Here is a 24,560-nt window from a genome sequence, read left to right as displayed (position 1 = left end):
TGTCGCTAAGAGCCCCGGGTCCCGTTCTAACGATCAGGACCAAGGACTCCCGATCACATAATCTCTGTGATAGCCTCTGATTGGCTATCACAGTGATCAGTCACTGTGAAGCCCTCCCCCCCCCCCTTGGTTTTCGTCTCTCTGAATGGAGGAGAGAGATGCATTGTATCTTTCTCTCCTTGCAGAGAAAAAAAACGTAGTAAAAAAAAGATAAACATTAAAAAATATCTAGATCAAGATTTGATCTAGTTCAGTGCCAGGGTTAGTGTTTGGGTCAAGGTCAAAGGTCAGGATTTATTTTTTTCTTTTAAATGGGTATCCGTGTCAGCTAGTCCAGTGTGCTTTAGGTAAAAAAACAAAAAGGGGCACTATTGTTTCTGGGCTGTAGTACTAAGTAATAACTTAGAGCTGTAAAATGTATTTTGGGTTGTTCTTTGGTGGTAAGTTATGGTAGCAAAAAGAAACACCCAGCTAAATTAAAAACATGATTTTTTTTTTTTTTTTTTACTATTTTGGGCCAGTTTTCCTTTTATAATAAGAAAAAAAATTATCAGGAGATATCCATTACCATTTACCGCCAAATGAAAGCCCAATTTGTCCTGAAAAAAACTATAATTCACCTGGATGTACAAAGTAGTTGTGATATGTACGGTTTTACTATCACATGTCAAAGTTGTAAAATTTTACTTAGGCTTTAAGATTTGTTTTGCCCATAGGCATGAAGGGGTTAATGGTGCTCTTCTATAAAAAATAGAAGAGGCAGGTGTTTCCTAAAGCACCAGTCAGCTGTTTTGCTTGAAATTTCTAACCTGGAGTAGAAACGTGACAGATGGAATGTGACTGCTCAGGGCCACAGATTATGTGTACTTCTTCCATATGGATAGAATCTAGTTGTAGTCTCATTGTTTTATATCACAGCAGTAATACTGAATGTAAAATTTTCTTTGCAATCTATAATTAATCTGTAAACATCTGATGGTTAGTTCTGAACAAATATGTGTTGTCACTGACATTTTAAAATTGCTTAACGGTGATTTATCAAATTGTGCTCATTCTGTTTTGTATAGCAAACATAATAAATGACAAAATTTCTTGCAAGGATCGCAGTTCACACTAAAATTGCTGTAACCACATTTAAACTTTCAAAGCAGAACTGTGGCCATACTATGGGCATTCAAATACTTACATATGCCTAACAAGCAGTAAATAAGCCATACTGACCTCTGTAGTTACAGCCACTTTGGAGCAATGAATCCCCAAAGTTCACAATGCAGGCAGAAAAGTCATTCAAAATGGGTCTCAGTACTTTTCTTCCTCCTTCATGTGCATCTGATCTTTATTTACACCGGACAGGACTTTGGCTGTGAAACAGACAGCAGGTCACAACACCTGCAGTCCTTACCCGATTAAAGCTCTCTTTTTTTTTATTATTATCTGGAACATGATCATTTGGACTGATAAGACCAAAATGGAACTTCTAAGAACTTCACAACACTATCTTGGGAAAGGACAGTCTATGAAGAGAAGCACACCATACCTACAGTGGAGCGTGGATGTGGATCTCTGCTGTTTTTGGGGGAGTGAGCTACAGCAGAACAGGGAACGTAGTAGAAACTGATGACAAGACATTAAAATTGATGAGTGCAGCATACTATCAGAAAATATACAGTAGGATGAAAATAACTGCATGGTGGTGCAATTTGGACATTACAATATCCAAAACATAAGACCCAAGTCAATCCTTAAATGGTAGCAGCAGAAAAAAGAGTAGGTTCTGTAGTGGGACAATCTGACCTCGGCATCATTGAGGTAAGATCTCAAACATGCTGCTAAAAAAAACAAAGAATTTACAAGACCTTGAAACTTTTTGCCAGGAATAAAGAAAAAATGGTGGTTTTATCACGCAGGAAAATAAAGAGCCTCATTCACTAAAAAAGTGACCCCACCACTCCAGGTCGAACCATGGATATGCTGCTATTAGCTACTCACCGGGTTCCGGCTCAGCTTGCAGCTGTACTCAGAACACAAAAGGTCCAGTTGGCTGTACTGCAGTATGACACCTTTTATTGTAGAAATCATTTCAAAACAGCCAGCATAAGAAGGAGAGATGTTAAAATGGTATTGAATGAATAAACTACAAGTCCCATCTTCCACCGCAGCCGATGGACTTGCAGATTCTACAGACTGCGAGCATGCTGATTGGTGCGCTCCTTGTCCATTCACACTTCATAAAGCTCTGAAACTGACAGCTAATGCAGAGGTACGGGCACAGAGCTCTATGCAGTGCATGCAGGAACCTAATACTGCACCAGTGATCCACAGATTGCTGCTTCAATGCTCTATAGGTCCCCTTTCCTTTTTTTTTTTTTTGCAAAAATATGTGCATTTTTTTCATGAAGGAAAATTTATACACTACCAACTGCTTACTTTAATCCAGATGATCACATCTACTACTAACATTGCAGCACTCAGAGCTCTCCACGGTTTTAGTAACCCTGTCTAACAAAAAAAGCTGCTGCCAGGTATGTAGAGCACTTGCCTAGAGGTGCCTGCACATACCTGCAGCACCTGTCGGTGCTTTCATCTGCTGGAAGTCAGGCAGATACGATTGGGCAAACTATCGGGAGTTTGCCCTCTTGCTTCTCTTTTTCATACTTTTTTTTTTTACTATCCCATCACAATGATGGAATGCCTCATTGACCAATAGGAATGTGTGGGAGATGGTTGGAAAGCTTTTGGGCTACAAAAAAGTGCTAATGTTTTACCCAAACAGAACAGCTGAGCATTCATGTAGAGTGGGTCTTTGCAATTAACTGCAGCAAGTTCAGAATTACTTTTAGGCATGAAAACTATTTTTGGTTGGAATTTTTGTGGTTCTCAAAATTATGAGTAGTTTTATTGTATGTTTACATAAATAATACAGCTGAAATGCAGACATTTTGTGATATGAAATTTTACTCTTTAAATTGATTTCTTCACCACCATGGAACCCCCCTAGACTTTAGACCAGGGGTCTCCAAACTATGGCCCTCCAGCTGTTGAAGTACTACAAGTTCCATCATGCCTCTGCATCTGAGAGTCTTTCCTGTGACTTTCAGAATCTTGCAAGGCCTCATGGGAACCTGGAGGGCCAAAGTGTGGAGGTCCCTGCTTTAGACGTTGATTTTACTGCTGAAACTGACCATTAAAGAAGGTATATACCTATGGGAAAAGTACATGTAGTAATTTTGTCCCAAGTTTTGAAAGTGCTTTTTAGTCCTAGTTGTCTGACCTGCACCCCCTCCCCTCTTGCCGCAGCCGATCCGACAACTATGAAGGAGATGGCTAAATCATAGTCAAACCTTGTCTCAGCTGCACGCACTTGGGTAATGCAAGAGGAATTTTGAAGCCCCACTCCTCTTGCCTTTGCTTGATTCAGGAAGAGGTCACAGCAGAAACGAGCACCTATGAATCAGCTGTCTCCTTCATAGCTGTTGTTGGATTGGCCTAAGCAGGAGGGAAGGGGGTAGGTTGGACCTTATAACTAAGGTTAGAAAATGAATGTGATACAGTTCTGTCCCATTTGAGATTATGTACATTTAGTACTTTGTAACATTAAAAAAAAAAATAGATCTCTTTAAATCAGAAATAAACTCCCAAAAGGCGGATAGTTCCACTTTACCTCTGGCCTGGTGCCACGCCTCCTGCCCTACCAGGGTTGTGCTTGGATCAAGGGTCTGGTAGGAATTCAGGGGGAACTCCACATTTTTTCACCCCATTTGTGGGGGGTGGGGTTCCCTACATGCCAACTTTTTTTTTTTTTATAAAAATGTCATTTGTAAAGTAAACAAAAAAAAAAGTCAGTCCAGGTTCTACACAGTGTACAGATGAAAAGTCAGTCCAGGTTCTACACAGTGTACAGATGAAAAGTCAGTCCAGGTTCTACACAGTGTACAGATGAAAAGTCAGTCCAGGTTCTACACATTGTACAGATGGACAACTTTGCAAGTAGTTTAAGAGGACCCCCCTCCCAGGCATGATATTTAAAGGAATTTTTCATTTTCTTTTTTTACTTTACGCAATGAAAAAAGACTGCCCCTTTAAAAACTATACTTTTTGGAAAACATTTTTTCACTGATTCATGTCCCCTAGGACAGTACTCATACCGCTTTTATGGCCAATCATATTCATGTAAGCCTTCAAAATTGGAACTTGAACTTGTAAATTCAAAAGTGCCTAAGACTCACATTGAGTTCAAAGTTCACAGTTGAACTTTCGCTATTCGACCACAAACTGAACCGGGGCGCATTCAGCCCATCACTACTGGTCATAGGACTGATGCTGAAAGACCATCCCAACTCCTTACTCAAGAAGTTGGAAACAAGTGGAATCCTTGTATGAGCTTCAGAAACAATATTGGCAGGAGTTTACAATGACTTTTGCTAAAATCTGTGTAGTGTATGCAAGTGGCTGGGACATTTGTTCCCCAGCAAAAGTAGTATTACAAATTAAAACTAAAACAGTGTTTTTATGGTTATAAAAGAATCCTTACTTGATATATTCTATGTACTCTAATGCCTTGGAAACACATTACTTTGCAAAAACTGGGCCTTATATTTGATCAGCTGCATCTAAGGTTACTGTAAGCAGTTTGGCATCACTCAAAGCTTAAACAAATAACAACACCCTCCTAAAAATGCTGTCACAGATTAGGCAACATTTGCACAGATGGACTGAGCAAAGGCAAATGTTTTCAGAAGGCTTTTTCTGTTGGTAAGAACGGACTGTTAAATTACAGATGCCAGTTTGATAGGAAAACAGCCTCAAACAACATCATAACAAAATTAACTTATTAGCCTATTAAGGATAATTTAAAATTTGATGTACATCTTTGTTTTTTTCTGACATTAAAGTGGAACAACACTGCATCTGAGCACTACAAACCAAAAATTCAATTTTATTCATTGTTAATATTCAAAGCAACCTCCCCCCCCCCCCCCCCCATCCATCCATGTCTCCCTGCCTTTTTATTTTTTGCTAAGAAATCGCTTTGAAAAATACCCCCTGGTATTTCTGGCCATGGCAATCTCAAGGGCATATGATTCATATAACATTTACTTCCTGGAATCCATCTGCCCTTGGCTCAGGCATTGGCTGAGCTGAGAACCCTTCCCTCCCGAAGTCTCCTGGGATGTATGACAGTATTTGCCTAGGCATGGAAACCAGGAAGTAACTGAAAAAATGAAAAAAAAACAAAAAACACGTAACTATGATATACTTTCCTATCCACTAATGCTAGCAGCATAAGCATTAAAAATAGTCCATGTTGATTGAGAGAGTGAAGTTCCACTTTAATCTTTACCTGTCTTCTACCACAACTATCAATAAAATTAAATGTTCATAAAGGAACAAAGGCTTTATACCAGAACTCTTCACTTGTGCTCAGGCCATATATCGTACAGGAGACAAATCACAAATTGCTTAAGCTGGCCATACACGAGTCGACTTCCTAAAGGATTTTCTCTCGAAAATCTTTTTCTAAGAATTTTCGTTTGAATTTCGCACCATTAGAGGGCAACAGCAACAGCCGATTTTTGAGCGACCATCGAATTTGAATAATTGGGCATGTTATAAATTTTTTTAAAAACAAATTTCTAATCAATGATGGAATAATCGTGCAAGAAATATAATTGAAAAAGAAATGAACATGAGATGTGACCTAGAAAGAAAAGAAAATTCTTGGCCAAGAACATTCTTTTCTGTAGCAACATGAGGTGATGTTACTGGCTTGGTTGGTTGAATTTTAAAATCAATGGTGGCACCATTGGATTACAAAAAGCAGGAAAATTCAAATTTTCTAAAGAAAATTTGGTTGGAATTTGACCCATGTATGGTCTGCATTACTCCTTACTTGCTACCAGGTGATTTTATTTGAAAATATACACGAAAGCCACATTCCCTCTGCATTGTGTGGTGCTAATTCTAGTCTCAGAGTCTCACTGTTGGAGCATATATAGCAATCTATAAATTAAGGGCACGTATGTCTGGAGGGAACCCATGGGGACACACCAGAAGCCCAGCAGAGCACAATGGCTGAAATCCATCAGTGTGTCCTCACACCCATTCCAGCAAACTAAATAAAAGTGCATAGTAGTACATGGTGGTATAATTCCACTTTAATGGAGAACTACAATCAAAACATACAATTCAGCAATAAAATGTCAGGTTGAGGTCTACACTAACTGAAACCAATGGTATTAATTTGAACCATTTTTATATTTATTAATTTTATATATATATATATATATAATTTTTTATATATATATTATTTATTGTTATAAATTTTTTCGGGAGATTTACGGGGGACATATAGGTGCATTTTATAGTTTGCTTCAGGTATTTATATATAAAAAATTATAGTTTTAAAATGATTACATATAAAGAATATTATAAATAAAGGTAATTTTTATATATATCTCACTCAGGTGTGAGTCTATGCAGCTTTTAATATATTTAATAAATTGATATATTTTGTTTTTAGGTTAGACTGTATAGTCTCACTTATATATTCATTGGAAATAGGATAATATGTTTTTTTGTTTTGTTTCTATATGGCCGGTTTATAGTATATATAAGCATCCACATGTATTGTGATTGGGCTCCAATAAAATGGAGGAGTAGGACACTCCTCCTGAGCAATCACCTACAGTGGGGATCGAAAGTTTGGGCACCCCAGCTAAAAATTTGTATTAATGTGCATAAAGAAGCCAAGGAAAGATGGAAAAATCTCCAAAAGGCATAAAATTACAGATTAGACATTCTTATAATATGTCAACAAAAGTTAGATTTTACTTCCATCATTTACACTTTCAAAATAACAGAAAACAAAAAAATGGTGTCTGCAAAAGTTTGGGCACCCTGCAGAGTTAATATCTTGTACTGCCCCCTTTGGCAAGTATCACAGCTTGTAAACGCTTTTTGTAGCCAACCAAGAGTCTTTCAATTCTTGTTTGAGGTATCTTTGCCCATTCTTCCTTACAAAAGTCTTCCAGTTCTTTGAGATTTCTGGGCTGTCTGTCACGCACTGCTCTTTTAAGGTCTATCCATAGATTTTCAATTATGTTGAGGTCAGGAGATTGTGAAGGCCATGGCAAAACCTTCAGTTTACGCCTCTTGATGTAATCCCCCGTGGATTTCGAGGTGTGTTTAGGATCATTATCCATTTGTAGAAGCCATCCTCTCTTTAACTTCAGCTTTTTCACAGATGGCATCAAGTTACCATCCAAAATTTGCTGAAATTTTATTGAATCCATTTTTCCTTCTACTCGTGAGATGTTCCCTGTGCCACTGGCTGCAACACAACCCCAAAGCATGATTGATCCAACCCCAAGCTTAACAGTTGGACAGAGGTTCTTTTCATTAAATTCTGTGCCCCTTCTTCTCCAAACGTACCTTTGCTCATTCCGGCCAAAAAGTTCAATTTTAACCTCATCGGTCCACAGAACTTGTTTCCAAAATGCATCAGGCTTGTCTATATGTTCATTTGCAAAGTTCAAACGATGATTTTTGTGGTGAGGACGTAGAAGAGGTTTTCTTCTGATGACTCTTCCATGAAGACCATATTTGTACAAGTATCTCTTTATAGTGGAATAGTGTACCACAACTCCAGTGTCTGCCAGATCTTTCTGGAGGGATCGTGCAGTCAAACGTGAGTTTTGAATTGTTTTTCTCACAATCCTGCGAGCTGTTCTGTCTGATATATTTCTCGGTCTTTCAGATCTTGCTTTAACTTCCACTGTTCCTGATGACTGCCATTCCTTAATTACATTCCGAACAGAGGATATTGACATCTGAAAATGCTTTGCTATCTTCTTATAGCCTTCTCCAGCTTTGTGAGCGTCAACTATTTTCAGTTTCAGTTTTCTAGACATCTGCTTAGAAGAACCCATGGTGCTGATTGTTGGGGCAAGGTCAGATGAGTCTGGGCATTTAAAACCTTTGAGATTGACATCACCTGGTCTTCCCAGATGATGATTGAGAACAATCCATGACACTGGCAGGTCTCAGCTTGGCAAAGGGGGCAGTGCATGCTATAAATTCTGCAGGGTGCCCAAACTTTTGCAGACGCCATTTTTTTGTTTTCTGTTATTTTGAAAGTGTAAATGATGGAAATAAAATCTAACTTTTGTTGACATATTATAAGAATGTCTAATCGGTAATTTGATGCCTTTTGGGGATTTTTCCATCTTTCCTTGGCTTCTTTATGCACATTAATACAAATTTTTAGCTGGGGTGCCCAAACTTTCGATCCCCACTGTAATTAGCATAAATAGGAAGTACTGTCATCCAATGCGCTATCCTGAAGAAGCCACGTGTCCGTGGTGTAACGCGTAGAGCGCAGTGACGTCATTTCCGGGTGGAGCTCGGTGACGGACTTCCGGTTTTTCCCCATCTTGATTCCTTTAGTACACCCATAACATGTGGGAAACCGTGGGTTTTGTACTTGGATCATGTGAGTTGCTTATCTGGTTTTTTATTTGAATAAACTGACATATTACACTATGGAAGTTTTTCTCTGCTTATCCTTCCATGCTCCTGATAACTGGGCAACCGGAAGAGATTAAAAAATGTTAGAAGTAGGCAATCACTACATTCAAGTATAACTAAAGGCAAAACTTTTTTTTAGTTTTGGATAGAGTGGGGAGGGATTACAACACCTGTCGGGATTTTATTGCTGTCTGTGTCCCCATTAGGGACATTCACCCTATTTGTCCTCTATCATTGAAAGTGATAGAAAATTCCTAAATTGATGTTTTCCGAGGGATAGAGGGGAAAACACTCAATGGGGAAGCTAGTTCTGGTAACAAAAAAGGTGTTCCATGACTTTGGAGAGATTTCCTTTCACTTCCTGTTTTGGTTAATTCACAGGAAGTGAAGGGAAATCTCCCCAGAAGAACACAGATGGCAAAAAAATTACAGGATGTATAACGCTCGCTTACTTTATCCAAAATTAAAAAAAAAGTTTTGCATTTAGTTCTACTTTAATTTACCTACTGTGTATAGAGCACATCCATGAAAAAAGGATTGAGAGCAAGAATGGCATTGGGGTTCTTCTATATGTACATCCTGCTTTTCACAATGGAAAGTCTAGCAATGTAGAATAGAAGAGTGGACATGTGGGCTTCGCTAGACGTATAGCCCACCTCTAGCGTTTTGTGACTACAGGAATGCAGTGCAGTATACAAATCCATTAGAGGGGACACAAGTTTAGTATGTGGAGCAGATGCCTTGTTCTCAGTCTTTGTCTCCAGGTAAAGTGCAGATTTATATGTAATCTTGAACATAATCATTTGTAATGTTTTTAACAGCCCTGACTAGTTATGAGTGGTTTGAAAGCATAGGAAAAAAGAAAAGCGGTAAGAGGTTATATTTACAGTGCTGCTTTGTATCCATGTATTCCTGAAAGAGCTGTTGTGTTTTAATAGTACATTGTTCTATAGGTACCTACCACCATATCTTTGTTCAGCAAACATAGTTCCACTTCAGGTTATAGGTTGGCGGGAGAGTGGAATGTCCACCTTTCTCTTGACTTTGCACTTGGCTGATGTTCTGATCATCCATAAATGTACAATTTCCAACGTGAAAGCTGAAACAAGCAAAATATTAAACAACCAAATTGAAACGTGCATTCATATTATAAAAGTTCCTTTTCTGATTTTAGGAAAAAAAGATTATTCACAGATAAAGAAAAATGAATGTAAAAGATGCCAGTTTACTGTATACAGTAGATATAAAAAGTCTACACACCTCTATTAAAATGTCAGGTTTCTGTGATGTAAAAAAAATGAGAAAGTAAAATCATTTCAGAATTTTTTCCACCTTTATTGCGACCTATAAACTGTACAGCACAATTGAAAAACAAACTTAAATCCTTTAGGGAGGGGGGAGTAAACATAAAAAACTAAAATAATATGGTTGCATAAGGTTACATTCACACTAGCTTTGTCAGCAGGCGTCAGACAAGCATTTGGGAAGCATTTGAAACACCATGAAAATTCTGCACATGGTAGCACACAGTGCTGTTCACACGGAAGCGTTAGCGTCGTGGTAAAACTGACGCCTCATGTTGAGTCAGGAGGAGTTGAAGCCTCCCATTCAAATTTATTGTGCAGCTCCGCAAACGCCTGGCAGGCGTGTGTGCGGTTGCGTAGCGGTTGCGGAGCATTAATACCATTTAACGTCATTATAGGAGTTTGTGGTGCAGTTTTAACGCTTGGCAAACGCCTATCAACTGCCTCAAAACCACGCGTAGGGCATTTTTGGAGTGTTTGAGGAGTGTTAAAAACGCTTCACAAACGCCTGTCTAATGCCTGTCAAACGCTATAGGGGCGTTTGGCAAGAGTTAGAAATAAAGTCAAGTGTGAACGAGCCCTAAGTGTGCACACCCTCTTATAACTGGGGATGTAGCTGTGTTCAGAACAGGGGCGGAATGACAACTCATGGGGCCCCCGGGCAATAGGGGATCATGGGGCCCCTGTGTCCTTGCCCAAACTCAAAAAAGAAAAAGGTACCAGGGGCATCTCATGGGGCTCCCTACTGACCCCGAGCCCTCGGGCAGTGCCCGAGTTTCCAAATGGTCAGTCCGCCCCTGGTTCAGAATTAAGCATTACATTCAAAATCATATTAAATAGGAGTCAGTACACACCTGCCATCATTTAGAGTGCCTCTGATCCAAAGCATACATCCAAATCAACAAAGGAATGGATTCACCAGAAGAAGATTAAAGTTTTGAAATGGCCCAGCCAGAGCAAAGACCTAAATCCGATGGAAAATCTGTGTGGTGATCTGAAGAGGGTTGTGCACAGGAGGTGCCCTCACAATCTGACAGATTTGGAGTTTTTTTTGCAAGGAAGAGTGGGCAAATATTGCCAAGTCAAGATGTGCAATGCTGATAGACTCAAACCCAAAAAGACTGAGTGCTGGAATCAAATCAAAAAGGCGCTTCAACAAAGTATTAGTTTAAGGGTGTGCACACTTATGCAACCATATTATTTTAGTTTTTTATGTTTACTTCCCTCCACATAAAAGATTTCAGTTTGTTTTTCAACCGAGTTGTACAGTTTATAGGTCACATTAAAGGTGGAAAAAGTTCTAAAATGATTTAGCTTTGTCTCATTTTTATCCATCACAGAAAGCTGACATTTCAACAGGGGTGTGTAGATTCTTTATAGCCACTGTACTTACTCTGGGAGCTAACCTTCACAGTCATGACATAAGACAAAATGAAAATGGCGTCCCAGATGCACATGGGATCAGCAGACTGTAAAGCGAAGCTAATATTGAATGACGATGAATTGGCTTCAGCTTGGTTAATAAAGGATGATGGGAATTGGCTTCAACTTTGTTCTACACCCATAGAAGAACCTCCACTAATGTGTTTCATTCATGGGGCTATATCTGGCCTCTCACAGTACACAACATGGAAATGCAATTATTTTAGTAAATATAAACTGCTAAATACCTTTTCTCATCAGCAGTTAGAACAGTCTTGTGACTTCTATCAGTGTTTAGCAGAGCACTGGTTACAGCTTGTAGGAGGAGTTTTCTTTCTGCTCTAGGAGGATGCAGAACCCCTGACCTCTGTCTGGACAGTGCTGATTGGCCCTGTGCTGATCACATGCACTCTCCCAAACAAAAAAAAAACAAACCTCTTCAACAATACATACCAAACTGAGCATGTGCAGAGTGTCTTTACACAATATGTCTTATCAGGAGATAAGAAGGGGGCACTGGAGGAAGGGGAGGATCAGAGAAGTCAGGATCAAACCACATTTTCACACAATGCAGTGGATTAACCCCTTAGGTTCCACAATAAGTATAAAAAGCATGCTTTACTGCATATACAGACTGATTTTACTGTTGTTGGTTTAGTAACACTTTAATCAGAGATGCCACCCATTACATACAATTCATGAAAACTAAAGCTTGCCATACACTTGTAGATTCTCCATAGATTCTCCATCAAACTTTCACGTGAACATTAATCCGACAATTCTCATCATTACATTCAATGACATGATGAATGTCACATGAAAGTACTTCTATAGACCAAGGCCGGAACAAAGTGGAGGGGGGCGAGGGGGCACGCGCCCCTGGACGCAGCATTGAGCAGGGGTTTACTGAAAGTTTCAAGCTTTCCTGCCCTGATACTGTTGGTTGTTGGCTTTTGTGTCCGCTGGCTCTGTGGTACAGGTCTGATAGACAGGGGGGTTAGGACAGAAGCGGACAGAAGATGCAAGGACGTGAATCCGATAGATGTTATATTTCTGAAGCACTTTCAGAGTGCAGGTATAGTGCAATGATGTTCTACTGCATTCGGTATTGTGCATGTGATTGCTCACATGTGCTTAGTGGACCTTTGTAATCATTCTTAAAATGACTATGTGCTATTTGATGGGCTGTATTGAAAGCACTGTGCTTTATTTTCTCTTTTTCTACATATTAGGCCTTCCTTAAAATTGTAATTGGCAAAGGGGACTGTAAAAACATGCGGCTGCTTTTTTTTCCTGCCCTCTTAACCTGCAAAGGCAGCAGGCAGGAGTGTACACATGCCACAGTGCTTTACTTAGACTTCCTGTTGTGTTTGGTGGGCTGTAGTGCCCACCTAACACAACGTATAAAAGTGAATGGAGCCGCACTGCAGAGTATGCAATGGTTATGGAGTGCTAGTGTGCCATTTAGGGGCTAAAACAGGTGTTGAGAAGGCAACATGTCACCCTCTTGCTGCCAAACGCCTCTGAAAATCGATCCATGTTAAGATTGGTGGCAGACCTTGCCACAAGTGTTGAGCCCTTACTGTTGATTTGGCTGTACTTGACAATACCTAAACCATAAGGTGTTACCTTTTAGTGATAACAATGGCCTTTAATATATATTAAATCACTATACAACATTTAATTGACTGCAGTGTGGTGTGTTGCTCCCAAAAAGCGCATCACGCTAAGGGCTTGTTCACAAGTTAGACAAGCACTGCCACCCCTCAGAGGTGTTTGACAGGCGGAAATGAGGTTATAGATAAATATACAGCAATCCCCAGCGCACAGGAACAACCCCAAAACTTTACACCCAGGTAGCAGAATGCAGCTGCGCACAGGTAATTAACACCAAAACATAAAAAACACAAACAGCGCAAATCAGCACCTCAAACCATGCCTTAACATAGTGTGAAAATCACTAAACATATACTCAAATTAATTAATTGAAGTGACCTTTCAAAGGAAAAATTCCTTTTCAAAAATTATCATTCATATTATAGTGTCCAAATAAAAGAAAAAAGTCTCTTTTCCCCAATAAATTGTGAAAAAACAAATATCCAAATGAAATAATGCTTCCACCAATCACCAGTGAAAAACCAACATCAACCGCACTCACCAGATGATGGTGAGTATTGCACCTTTTAGGATGTTATGGGCTCCTAGACCCCCTCTATAAACTTTCAGGGCTCCTTCCCACCATATAGGATATAAGGTATATTCTTCCACTCGCTCCTGCCTTCTCCTCTCACCAAACTCCATAGCAGTGCAAGGGAAAAATATATAATAGTGTAATACTGCTAGTAAAAATTGCAATATTGGTAAAAAATTGCCAGACCACTCACATTTGTTAAGATGAATAAAAGCATCTTTTTTATTGCCTCCATAGGCTCAAATAAGTTCCACTCCTTCCACAACTCATACCAGAGACCTCACAGCCTGGTTGTAGCAAGGGATGACAAGATACAGCTCCAAAGATGGCCACTTGGAAAGCACCGCTCGACGTGTGTTCCACTCACCGGAAGCGACGCAGGACATCAGGACGGCAGATCGGAAGTACGTCGACAGGTTTTGCCCCACCCACAGGGGTTCTCAAGACAGTGCATGTTTAGGAGATATTCATTTTACCTACAGGTAAGCTGTATTAAAGGTTTACTTGTAGGTAAAAATACTCCTTTAGCCTCTCCCACTGTTACCACAATTTGGCCACACCTACCACACTGCACGCCACATCTTTATGCCAATCAATGTGCCCATGAGTCCCCTAGGTTTTCCACACACCAAAGAATGCCCCTGCTGAGAGGAGTGACTGCAGTGTCACTCCCATCAGAAGGAGCAGGGGTTCTTATATCTGCTGGAGGGAGGATTCTGCTCTCTTCAATAGTAGCCTACTGTGGGCAGGAGAGATTGGATGCCAGCTCAGAACACATCTCAGTCTCAGCACGGACGAGAGGGCAGACTGGCCTTCCTACTGTCTCCCCTTGTCATGTGACACATGACAAGACCAGAGAGGAGAAGAAGGAGAAATCCCAGAAGGTGCCACGCTGAGGTGTGAACTGTGAGCACACATTGGGGGAGGCAGGATGCAGTTTGTCATCTTTTCCCTGGGCACTGGATGACCTCAGCCTGGCACTAATAAAGACATCTGCTTTTAACATTCAATTTTAGAGTGAAATAAGAAAAAACACATACCCTGTAATAAATTAATTTGTCAAGCAAAAGTTTTTCATTCCGCTCCTTTAAATTTTCCTATCGCTGCAGTCAAAAACAAATGCCGGCTTGACCCCACTAACCATTAGAAAATTGACCAAACATTCTTAAAATAAAAACTTTGAACAAGGCTTTACTAAAGTTTGGCCAGCTTAATTCTTTGTTCTGTCTCCCAATCCCTTGTAGCTGTAGCCACTACAGATTGGTGTATAAGGACATGAAAACTCAAGTTCAATAGAATTGATTCCTATTCCTAACTCATTTTAAACTTCACTGTGAATCTTGTTTTTTATAAATAACATGTCTTGGATTTAAATCATTTCTATAGAAAAAGCGTTATTTGTGTATCTTCAGAAATATATGGCTCACAGAGGACTGAAGATACTTGTTGTTCCACTTTGTGTAAATCACATATATTGGCCCTGACAGTATACCATCCTATGTAAGCCAATGTGACAGCAGTGATCAATGAGAATATTTGTACTGTAGCTTTCTAGGGTGTGATTATCAGACAATACTGCATTTCCCTTCTCTCCTACAGTGCTGCATACTGTTTCAACTTGCATATAAATCTTCTCATACTCCAAAGAGTAAATTTACTATCGCTTACAGAGTAATTGGATTTTTATTGATTACTTGTCTGGTAAATATATTAATGAGATTTTCCTGGATATAAATGTACAGAAAAAGATTTTAAAACAATATTAATTAGAAAAAAAAATCGTCAGCACCAGACAGTTTACAACTTGCACAAATGGAACAATTTAAGCTAAAGGTTTCTATTATATAACATTTTTTTCATATAAAGTCATTAGTGAAATAAAACATATGCATTAAACAGTATTTGCAACATAGACTATTAAAAATGTACCTATCATTTGGCTTTAAGGACATTTAAGGGAGCAGAAGGGTACCATGATCAAACAATCCACAGGGTTTTAAAAAAGGTCCTACGCAAAATATTTTTTATATTTTACTGTACAGCGAGCCAGCCACTTTATTAGGTAGATATTGTTAGTACGTGGTTGGACCCCCTTTTGCTTTTGAAACTGCCTTAATTCTTCATGGCATAGATTCAACAAGGTGTTGGAAAATTCCTCAGTTCATATTGACATGATAGCATCACGCAGTTGGATGCAGCCATGATGCAATTCTCCTGTTCCACCACATCCCAAAGGTGCTCTGTTGGATTGAGATCTGGTGATTGTAACAGCCATTGAAGTACAGAGAAATCAATGTCATGTTCAAGAAACCAGTTTGAGATGATTTGAGCTTTGTGATATGGTACAATATCCTGCTGGAAGTAGCTATCAGAAGATGGGAACACTGTAGTCATAAAGGGATGGACATGGTCAGTAACACTACTCAGGTAGGCCATGTCATTTAAATGATGCTCAATTGGTACAAGAGGTCCCACAGTGTGCCAAGAAAATATCCGCCACACCATTACACCACCACCAGCTTGAACCAGTGATACAAGGCAGGATGAATCCATGCTTTCATGTTGTTTACACCTTACCATCTGAATATCGCAGCTGAAATCGAGACTCATCAGACCAGGAAATGTTTTTCCAATCTTTTAATGTCCAATTTTGGTGAACCTGTGGGAATTGTAGTTTCCGTTTCCTGTGCTTAGCTGACAAGAGTGGCACATGGTGTGGTCTTCTGGTGCTGTAGCCCATCTGCTTCAAGGTTTGACGTGTTGTGCATTCAGAGATGGTATTCTGCATACTTTGGTTTTAACAATTGGTTATTTGAGTTGCTGTTGCCTTTCTATCATCTCAAATCAGTCTGCTCATTCTCCTCTGACATCAGCAAGGCATTTTCATCCACACAACTGCCACTCACTGGATATTTTCTCTCTTTCAGGCCATTCTCTGCAAACCCTACAGATTGTTGTGCGTGAAAATCCCAGTAGATCAGCAGTTTTTGAAATACTCAGACCAGCCCGTCTGGCACCAACAACCATGCCACGTTCAAGTCACTTAAATCCCCTTTCTTCCCCATTCTGATGCTTGGTTTGAACTTCAGCAAGTCATCTTCATCACATCTAGATTCCTAAATGCATTGAGTTGCTGCCATGTGATTGGCTAATTAGAAATTTGTGCTACCAAGCAATTGAACAAGTGTACCTAATAAAGAGGCCGGTGAGTGTACAGTGGGCCAAAAAAGTATTTAGTCAGCCACCAATTGTGCAAGTTCTCCCACTTAAAAAGATGAGAGAGCCCTGTAATTGGCATCATAGGTAGACCTCAACTATGAGAGACAAAATGACAAAACATAACTGCTCTAGAGGAGATCTGCATGGAGGAATGGGCCAACATGCCAGCAACAGTGTGTGCCAACATTGTGAAGACTTACAGGAAACGTTTGACCTCTGTCATTGCCAACAAAGGATATATAACAAAGTATTGAGATGAACTTTTGATATTGACCAAATATTTATTTTCCACCATAATTTGCAAATAAATTCTCTCCAAATCAGCCAATGTGATTGTCTGGATTTTTTTCCTCATTTTGTCCCTCATAGTTGAGGTCTACCTATGATGCCAATTACAGGCCTCTCTCATCTTTTTAAGTGGGAGAACTTGCACAATTGGTGGCTGACTAAATACTTTTTTGCCCCACTGTATAAAGGCTAAAGAAAAAGAATCTGTGTTGTGACAAGCATTCAGTCATTTCAGAACCAATTTTCTAAGGAACCTAAAGGATAAGTTCACCTTTTGGACAAAAATAATAAATGCACATTTTTTTGCAGGTAAAAAAAATGTTAATTTATTATTTTGGTCTGCAGGAGCCTGGAAAGCATTGCACCAGTGATCAGTAGATTGCTGATGCCATGCAGGTCTCCTGCAGATCTGCCGGTATTCAGGGGAAACTCGAAAAATTAGAATATCGTGCAAAAGTTCATTTATTTCAGTAATGCAACTTAAAAGGTGAAACTAATATATGAGATAGACTCATTACATGCAAAGCAAGATAGTTCAAGCCGTGATTTGTCATAATTGTGATGGTTATGGCTTACAGCTCATGAAAACCCCAAATCCACAATCTCAGAAAATTAGAATATTACATGCAATCAATAAAACAAGGATTGTAAATAGAACAATATCGGACCTCTGAAAAGTATAAGCATGCATATGTACTCAGTACTTGATTTGGGCCCCTTTTGCAGCAATTACTGCCTCAATGCGGCGTGGCATGGCAGCTATCAGCCTGTGGTACTGCTGAGGTGTTATGGAAGACCAGGATGCTTCAATAGCGGCCTTCAGCTCTTCTGCATTGTTCAGTCTCATGTCTCTTATCTGTCTCTTGGCAATGCCCCATAGATTCTCTATAGCAGTGATGGCGAACCCGTGGCACGCGTGCCACAGCCGGCACGCCGAGCCTTATCTGTGGGCACGCCAGGAGAATCCAGCGGCGCGCTGTCTTCTCGGCTGTAGTGTGCGTGACAGCCGGGTCCCAAGTGCGCATGCACAAGAAGCAGTGCTCTTTGTGAATGGTAAGGCGGTACCTGGGACACATGACAGATCCCAGAAGCCGCCGGACCAATCACAAAGCGCAGCGCTTCTCGCGCATGCGCACTGGGCATCCGGCTGTCCGCCCACACTACAGAAGGCGGGAAGACAACGCGCGGCTGGATAAAGGAACAGGTAAGATGAAAAAAAAAAACTCTGCGGAAGTAAGAGCGGGTACCTGTCAAATTCAGGTACCCGCTCCCCCTCCCTCCCCAAAGGTCAGCAGTCATCCCAGTGCTGTCCGCAGTCTCTGGTCATCCCTGTGCTGTCCGCAGTCTCTGGTCATCCCTGTGCTGTCCGCAGTCTCTGGTCATCCCTGTGCTGTCCGCAGTCTCTGGTCATCTCCTGTGCTGTCCGCAGTCTCTGGTCATCTCCTGTACTGTCCGCAGTCTCTGGTCATCTCCTGTGCTGTCCGCAGTCTCTGGTCATCTCCTGTGCTGTCCACAGTCTCTGGTCATCTCCTGTACTGTGTCCGCAGTCTCTGGTCATCCCTGTACTGTGTCCGCAGTCTCTGGTCATCCCTGTACTGTGTCCGCAGTCTCTGGTAATCCCTGTACTGTCCGCAGTCTCTGGTCATCCCTGTGCTGTCCACAGTCTCTGGTCATCCCTGTGCTGTCCGCAGTCTCTGGTCATCTCCTGTGCTGTCCGCAGTCTCTGGTCATCTCCTGTGCTGTCCGCAGTCTCTGGTCATCTCCTGTGCTGTCCGCAGTCTCTGGTCATCTCCTGTGCTGTCCGCAGTCTCTGGTCATCTCCTGTACTGTGTCCGCAGTCTCTGGTCATCCCTGTACTGTGTCCGCAGTCTCTGGTCATCCCTGTACTGTGTCCGCAGTCTCTGGTAATCCCTGTACTGTCCGCAGTCTCTGGTCATCACTGTACTGTCCGCAGTCACTGGTCATCCCTGTACTATGTCCGCAGTCACTGGTCATCCCTGTACTATGTCCGCAGTCTCTGGTCATCCCTGTACTGTCCGCAGTCACTGGTCATCCCTGTACTGTGTCCGCAGTCTCTGGTCATCTCCTGTACTGTGTCCGCAGTCTCTGGTCATCCCTGTACTGTCCGCAGTCTCTGGTCATCCCTGTACTGTGTCCGCAGTCTCTGGTCATCCCTGTACTTTCCGCAATCTCTGGTCATCCCTGTACTGTCCGCAGTCTCTGGTCATCTCCTGTACTGTCCGCAGTCTCTGGTCATCTCCTGTACTGTCCGCAGTCTCTGGTCATCTCCTGTACTGTGTCCGCAGTCTCTGGTCATCTCCTGTACTGTGTCCGCAGTCTCTGGTCATCTCCTGTACTGTGTCCGCAGTCTTTGGTCATCCCTGTACTGTGTCCGCAGTCTCTGGTCATCCCTGTACTGTGTCCGCAGTCTCTGGTCATCTCCTGTACTGTGTCCGCAGTCTCTGGTCATCCCTGTACTGTGTCTGCAGTCTCTGGTCATCCCTGTACTTTCCGCAGTCTCTGGTCATCCCTGTACTGTCCGCAGTCACTGGTCATCCCTGTACTGTGTCCGCAGTCTCTGGTCATCTCCTGTACTGTGTCCGCAGTCTCTGGTCATCTCCTGTACTTTCCGCAGTCTCTGGTCATCCCTGTACTGTCCGCAGTCACTGGTCATCCCTGTACTGTGTCCGCAGTCTCTGGTCATCTCCTGTACTGTGTCCGCAGTCTCTGGTCATCCCTGTACTGTCCGCAGTCTCTGGTCATCCCTGTACTGTGTCCGCAGTCTCTGGTCATCCCTGTACTGTGTCCGCAGTCTCTGGTCATCCCTGTACTGTGTCCGCAGTCTCTGGTCATCCCTGTACTTTCCGCAATCTCTGGTCATCCCTGTACTGTGTCCGCAGTCTCTGGTCATCTCCTGTACTGTGTCCGCAGTCTCTGGTCATCTCCTGTACTGTCCGCAGTCTCTGGTCATCTCCTGTACTGTGTCTGCAGTCTCTGGTCATCTCCTGTACTGTGTCTGCAGTCTCTGGTCATCTCCTGTACTGTGTCCGCAGTCTCTGGTCATCTCCTGTACTGTGTCCGCAGTCTTTGGTCATCCCTGTACTGTGTCCGCAGTCTCTGGTCATCCCTGTACTGTGTCCGCAGTCTCTGGTCATCTCCTGTACTGTGTCCGCAGTCTCTGGTCATCCCTGTACTGTGTCTGCAGTCTCTGGTCATCCCTGTACTTTCCGCAGTCTCTGGTCATCCCTGTACTGTCCGCAGTCACTGGTCATCCCTGTACTGTGTCCGCAGTCTCTGGTCATCTCCTGTACTGTGTCCGCAGTCTCTGGTCATCCCTGTACTGTCCGCAGTCTCTGGTCATCTCCTGTACTGTCCGCAGTCTCTGGTCATCTCCTGTACTGTCCGCAGTCTCTGGTCATCTCCTGTACTGTCCGCAGTCTCTGGTCATCTCCTGTACTGTGTCCGCAGTCTCTGGTCATCTCCTGTACTGTGTCCGCAGTCTCTGGTCATCTCCTGTACTGTGTCCGCAGTCTTTGGTCATCCCTGTACTGTGTCCGCAGTCTCTGGTCATCCCTGTACTGTGTCCGCAGTCTCTGGTCATCTCCTGTACTGTGTCCGCAGTCTCTGGTCATCCCTGTACTGTGTCTGCAGTCTCTGGTCATCCCTGTACTGTGTCTGCAGTCTCTGGTCATCCCTGTACTGTGTCTGCAGTCTCTGGTCATCCCTGTACTGTGTCTGCAGTCTCTGGTCATCTCCTGTACTTTCCGCAGTCTCTGGTCATCCCTGTACTGTCCGCAGTCACTGGTCATCCCTGTACTGTGTCCGCAGTCTCTGGTCATCCCTGTACTGTCCGCAGTCTCTGGTCATCCCTGTACTGTGTCCGCAGTCTCTGGTCATCCCTGTACTGTCCGCAGTCTCTGGTCATCCCTGTACTGTGTCCGCAGTCTCTGGTCATCCCTGTACTGTCCGCAGTCTCTGGTCATCCCCTGTACTGTCCGCAGTCTCTGGTCATCTTCTGTACTGTTCGCAGTCTCTGGTCATCTCCTGTACTGTGTCCGCAGTCTCTGGTCATCTCCTGTACTGTCCGCAGTCTCTGGTCATCTCCTGTACTGTGTCTGCAGTCTCTGGTCATCTCCTGTACTGTCCGCAGTCTCTGGTCATCTCCTGTACTGTGTCTGCAGTCTCTGGTCATCTCCTGTACTGTGTCCGCAATCTCTGGTCATCCCTGTACTGTGTCCGCAGTCTCTGGTCATCTCCTGTACTGTGTCCGCAGTCTCTGGTCATCCCTGTACTGTGTCCGCAGTCTCTGGTCATCCCTGTACTGTGTCCGCAGTCTCTGGTCATCCCTGTACTGTCCGCAGTCTCTGGTCATCCCTGTACTGTCTGCAGTCTCTGGTCATCCCTGTACTGTGTCCGCATTCTCTGGTCATCCCTGTACTGTGTCCGCAGTCTCTGGTCATCCCTGTACTGTGTCCGCAGTCTCTGGTCATCCCTGTACTGTGTCCGCAGTCTCTGGTCATCCCTGTACTGTGTCCGCAGTCTCTGGTCATCCCTGTACTGTCCGCAGTCTCTGGTCATCCCTGTACTGTCTGCAGTCTCTGGTCATCCCTGTACTGTGTCCGCAGTCTCTGGTCATCCCTGTACTGTGTCCGCAGTCTCTGGTCATCCCTGTACTGTGTCCGCAGTCTCTGGTCATCCCTGTACTGTTAATTAGTTTGCACTACTGTACGAGTTGTTTTTTCTAAACCAAAAGCTCGATATTCAGGTTTCATTGCCGTGTTGGCACTTTGAAAGAAATAAGTTGGTTTTGGGTTGCAGTTTGGGCACTCGGGCTCAAAAAGGTTCGCCATCACTGCTCTATAGGGTTGAGGTCAGGCAAGTTTGCTGGCCAATCAAGCACAATAATCCCACGGTCATTGAACCAGGTTTTGGTGCTTTTGGCAGTGTGGGCAGGTGCTAAGTCCTGCTGGAAAATTAAGTCAGCATCCCCATAAAGCTCGTCTGTGAAAGGAAGCATGAAGTTCTCCAAAATCTCCTGGTAGACGGCTGCATTGACCCTGGACTTAATGAAGCACCAACACCAGCAGATGACATGGCTCCCCAAATCAACACAGACTGTGGAAACTTCACACTGGACTTCAAGCATCTTGCAGTGTGTGCCTCTCCATTCTTCCTCCATACTCTGGGTCCTTGGTTTCCAAATGAGATGCAAAAGTTGCTCTAATCAGAAAAGAGGACTTTGGACCACTGAGCAACAGACCAGGTCTGTTTTTCTTTGGCCCAGGTAAGACGCTTCTGACGTTGTTTGTTGTTCAGGAGCGGCTTGACAAGAGGAATATGACATTTGAAGACCATGTCCAGGATCCGTCTGTGTGTGGTGTCTCTTGATGCACTGACTCCAGCCTCCAGTCCACTCCTTGTGAAAGTCCCCAACACTTTTGAATGGTCTTTTCCTGACAATCCTCTCCAGGCTGCGGTCATCCCTGCTGCTTGTGCACCTTTTTCTTCCACACTTTTCCCTTCCACATAACTTTCTATTAATGTGCTTTGATACAGCACTTTGGGAACATCCAACTTCTTTTGCAATTACCTTTTGAGGCTTTCCCTTCTTATGGAGGGTGTCAATGATGGTTTTCTGCACAACTGTCAGGTCAGCAGTCTTTCCCATGATTGTGATTCCTACTGAACCAGACTGAGAGACCATTTAAAGGCTCAGGAACCCTTTGCAGGTGTTATGGCTTAATTAGCTGATTAGAGTGGGACACTTTGAGCCTAGAATATTGCACCTTTTCACAATATTCTCATTTTTGAGATTGTGAATTTGGGGTTTTCATGAGCTGTAAGCCATAATCATCACAAATATGACAAATCACGGCTTGAACTATCTTGCTTTGCATGTAATGAGTCTATCTCATATATTAGTTTCACCTTTTAAGTTGCATTACTGAAATAAATGAACTTTTGCACGATATTCTAATTTTTTCGAGTTTCACCTGTATCTGTTTGCCATACGGGATGTATGAGCAAGCAGACAGGAAGCTTCAATGAACTACCATGGCACTCCACAGCGCCATGGTAGTGCATTGGAAACTACACGCCGACTGCTGCTGAAGCCGGCCATACAAGGGTCAAATTCTGAATTTTCTTGAGAAAATCTTTTCAAAGAATTTTAGTTCGAATTTCGCACGATTAGTGGGTCACAAAAATGGCCGATTTTCGTGTGACCATTGAGTTTGAGTGATCGGACATGTTGGAAATTTTTGGAAAAACGAACAAATTTTGAATCAATGATGGGAGGAATCATGTGGAAAATATAAGCATGAGCTGTGACCTGTGACCTGGAAAGAAAAGAAAATTCTTGGCCACTAAAATTCTTTTCTGTAGCAACATGAGGTGAAACTGAAGACTTGGTTGGTTGAATTTCAAGTTCAATGGTAGCACCATCAGATTACAAAATGCTCAAAATGTCCGATTTTCTCAAGACAATTAGTTCGGAATTCGACCCATGTATGGCTGGCATAAGGCTGCCAGGACTTGCAGGCACTCATTCACAGAACGCAGTTTTCAAATCTGACAGATAGTATGGGGAAACTTCTCCCTGTACTGTCAGAGGGAGGGGTGGTGGTGAACACGGCTGCAGCTATAGGAACATTACATGTTCCACCCTAAACATGTTCCAAAGGTGAACTTATCCCTTAATACAGTGTAAGTGATGTTATGGTCTTATGGAAGATGAAAATTATTTTCTTAAATTATAATAAAAAGAAGTCCATCTGCCTTTTCAGTACATAAAATATCAAACAAAATGACTTTGTTGCTACCTCTAAAAATGCTGAGAATTTCTCACTGCAATAAAAGATATATACCTCTTCAGTAGGAGGTGAACCCAATCTCCACTGTCTTTAAGTGCTAAAATCTTCAACACTTCTGGGAGTTTTTAATGCCTGTACCATAGTGCTTTTTACACATTTTCTTTCTTTCTTTCTTTCTTTCTTTCATAAAAACGTAAAACAACATTTTTCTTTTTCATTCATTAAACTAGACATAGGATTTCGAGACAACTGGGTTTTTGTCTACAGAAAGATTTAGACCAGGGGTGGGCAACCTGCGGCTCTCCAGCTATTGCAGGACTACAAGTTCCATCATACCTCTGCAAGTCATAGCTGTAACTGTCAGTTTTGCAATGTCTCACAGGACCTGTAGAGTCATGCTTGTAACGTTCGGTCTTTGCAATGCCTCATGGGAAATATAGTTCCACAACAGCTGGAGAGCCGCAGGTTGCCCACCCGATTTAGACAGTTGCAAACTAAAAAGCAGACTGGTATATCCCCTCACGCTCCCAGCATGCCTAAGTTTTTTTTTGTAATGTCCTAGGAGGATGGATGTCTTTTCTCTACTGAGAAATATTTAACTGTTTTGATGAACCCTTATTTCCAGATGTAAGGAGATGTATCGTGGGCATCCATTTTGTACAATGCCTCCATTTCTGGATATGTAAGCAATTAGTTTTGTTTCTTGACTGTACTTTCATTTCTGTGTAAACGTATTCACCTTATATGGTATCCCTCAGCCATTTGTAGTTTCTGTTCTCCACGTATCTATATTGAGAA

This window comes from Staurois parvus, unplaced genomic scaffold (assembly GCF_062004578.1).
Source record: "Staurois parvus isolate SC_StPar_1 unplaced genomic scaffold, SC_StPar_1.0 ptg000696l, whole genome shotgun sequence".
NCBI lineage: Eukaryota > Metazoa > Chordata > Amphibia > Anura > Ranidae > Staurois > Staurois parvus.
The sequence above is the reverse complement of the archived record's forward strand: the minus strand, read 5'-3'. Positions refer to the sequence as shown.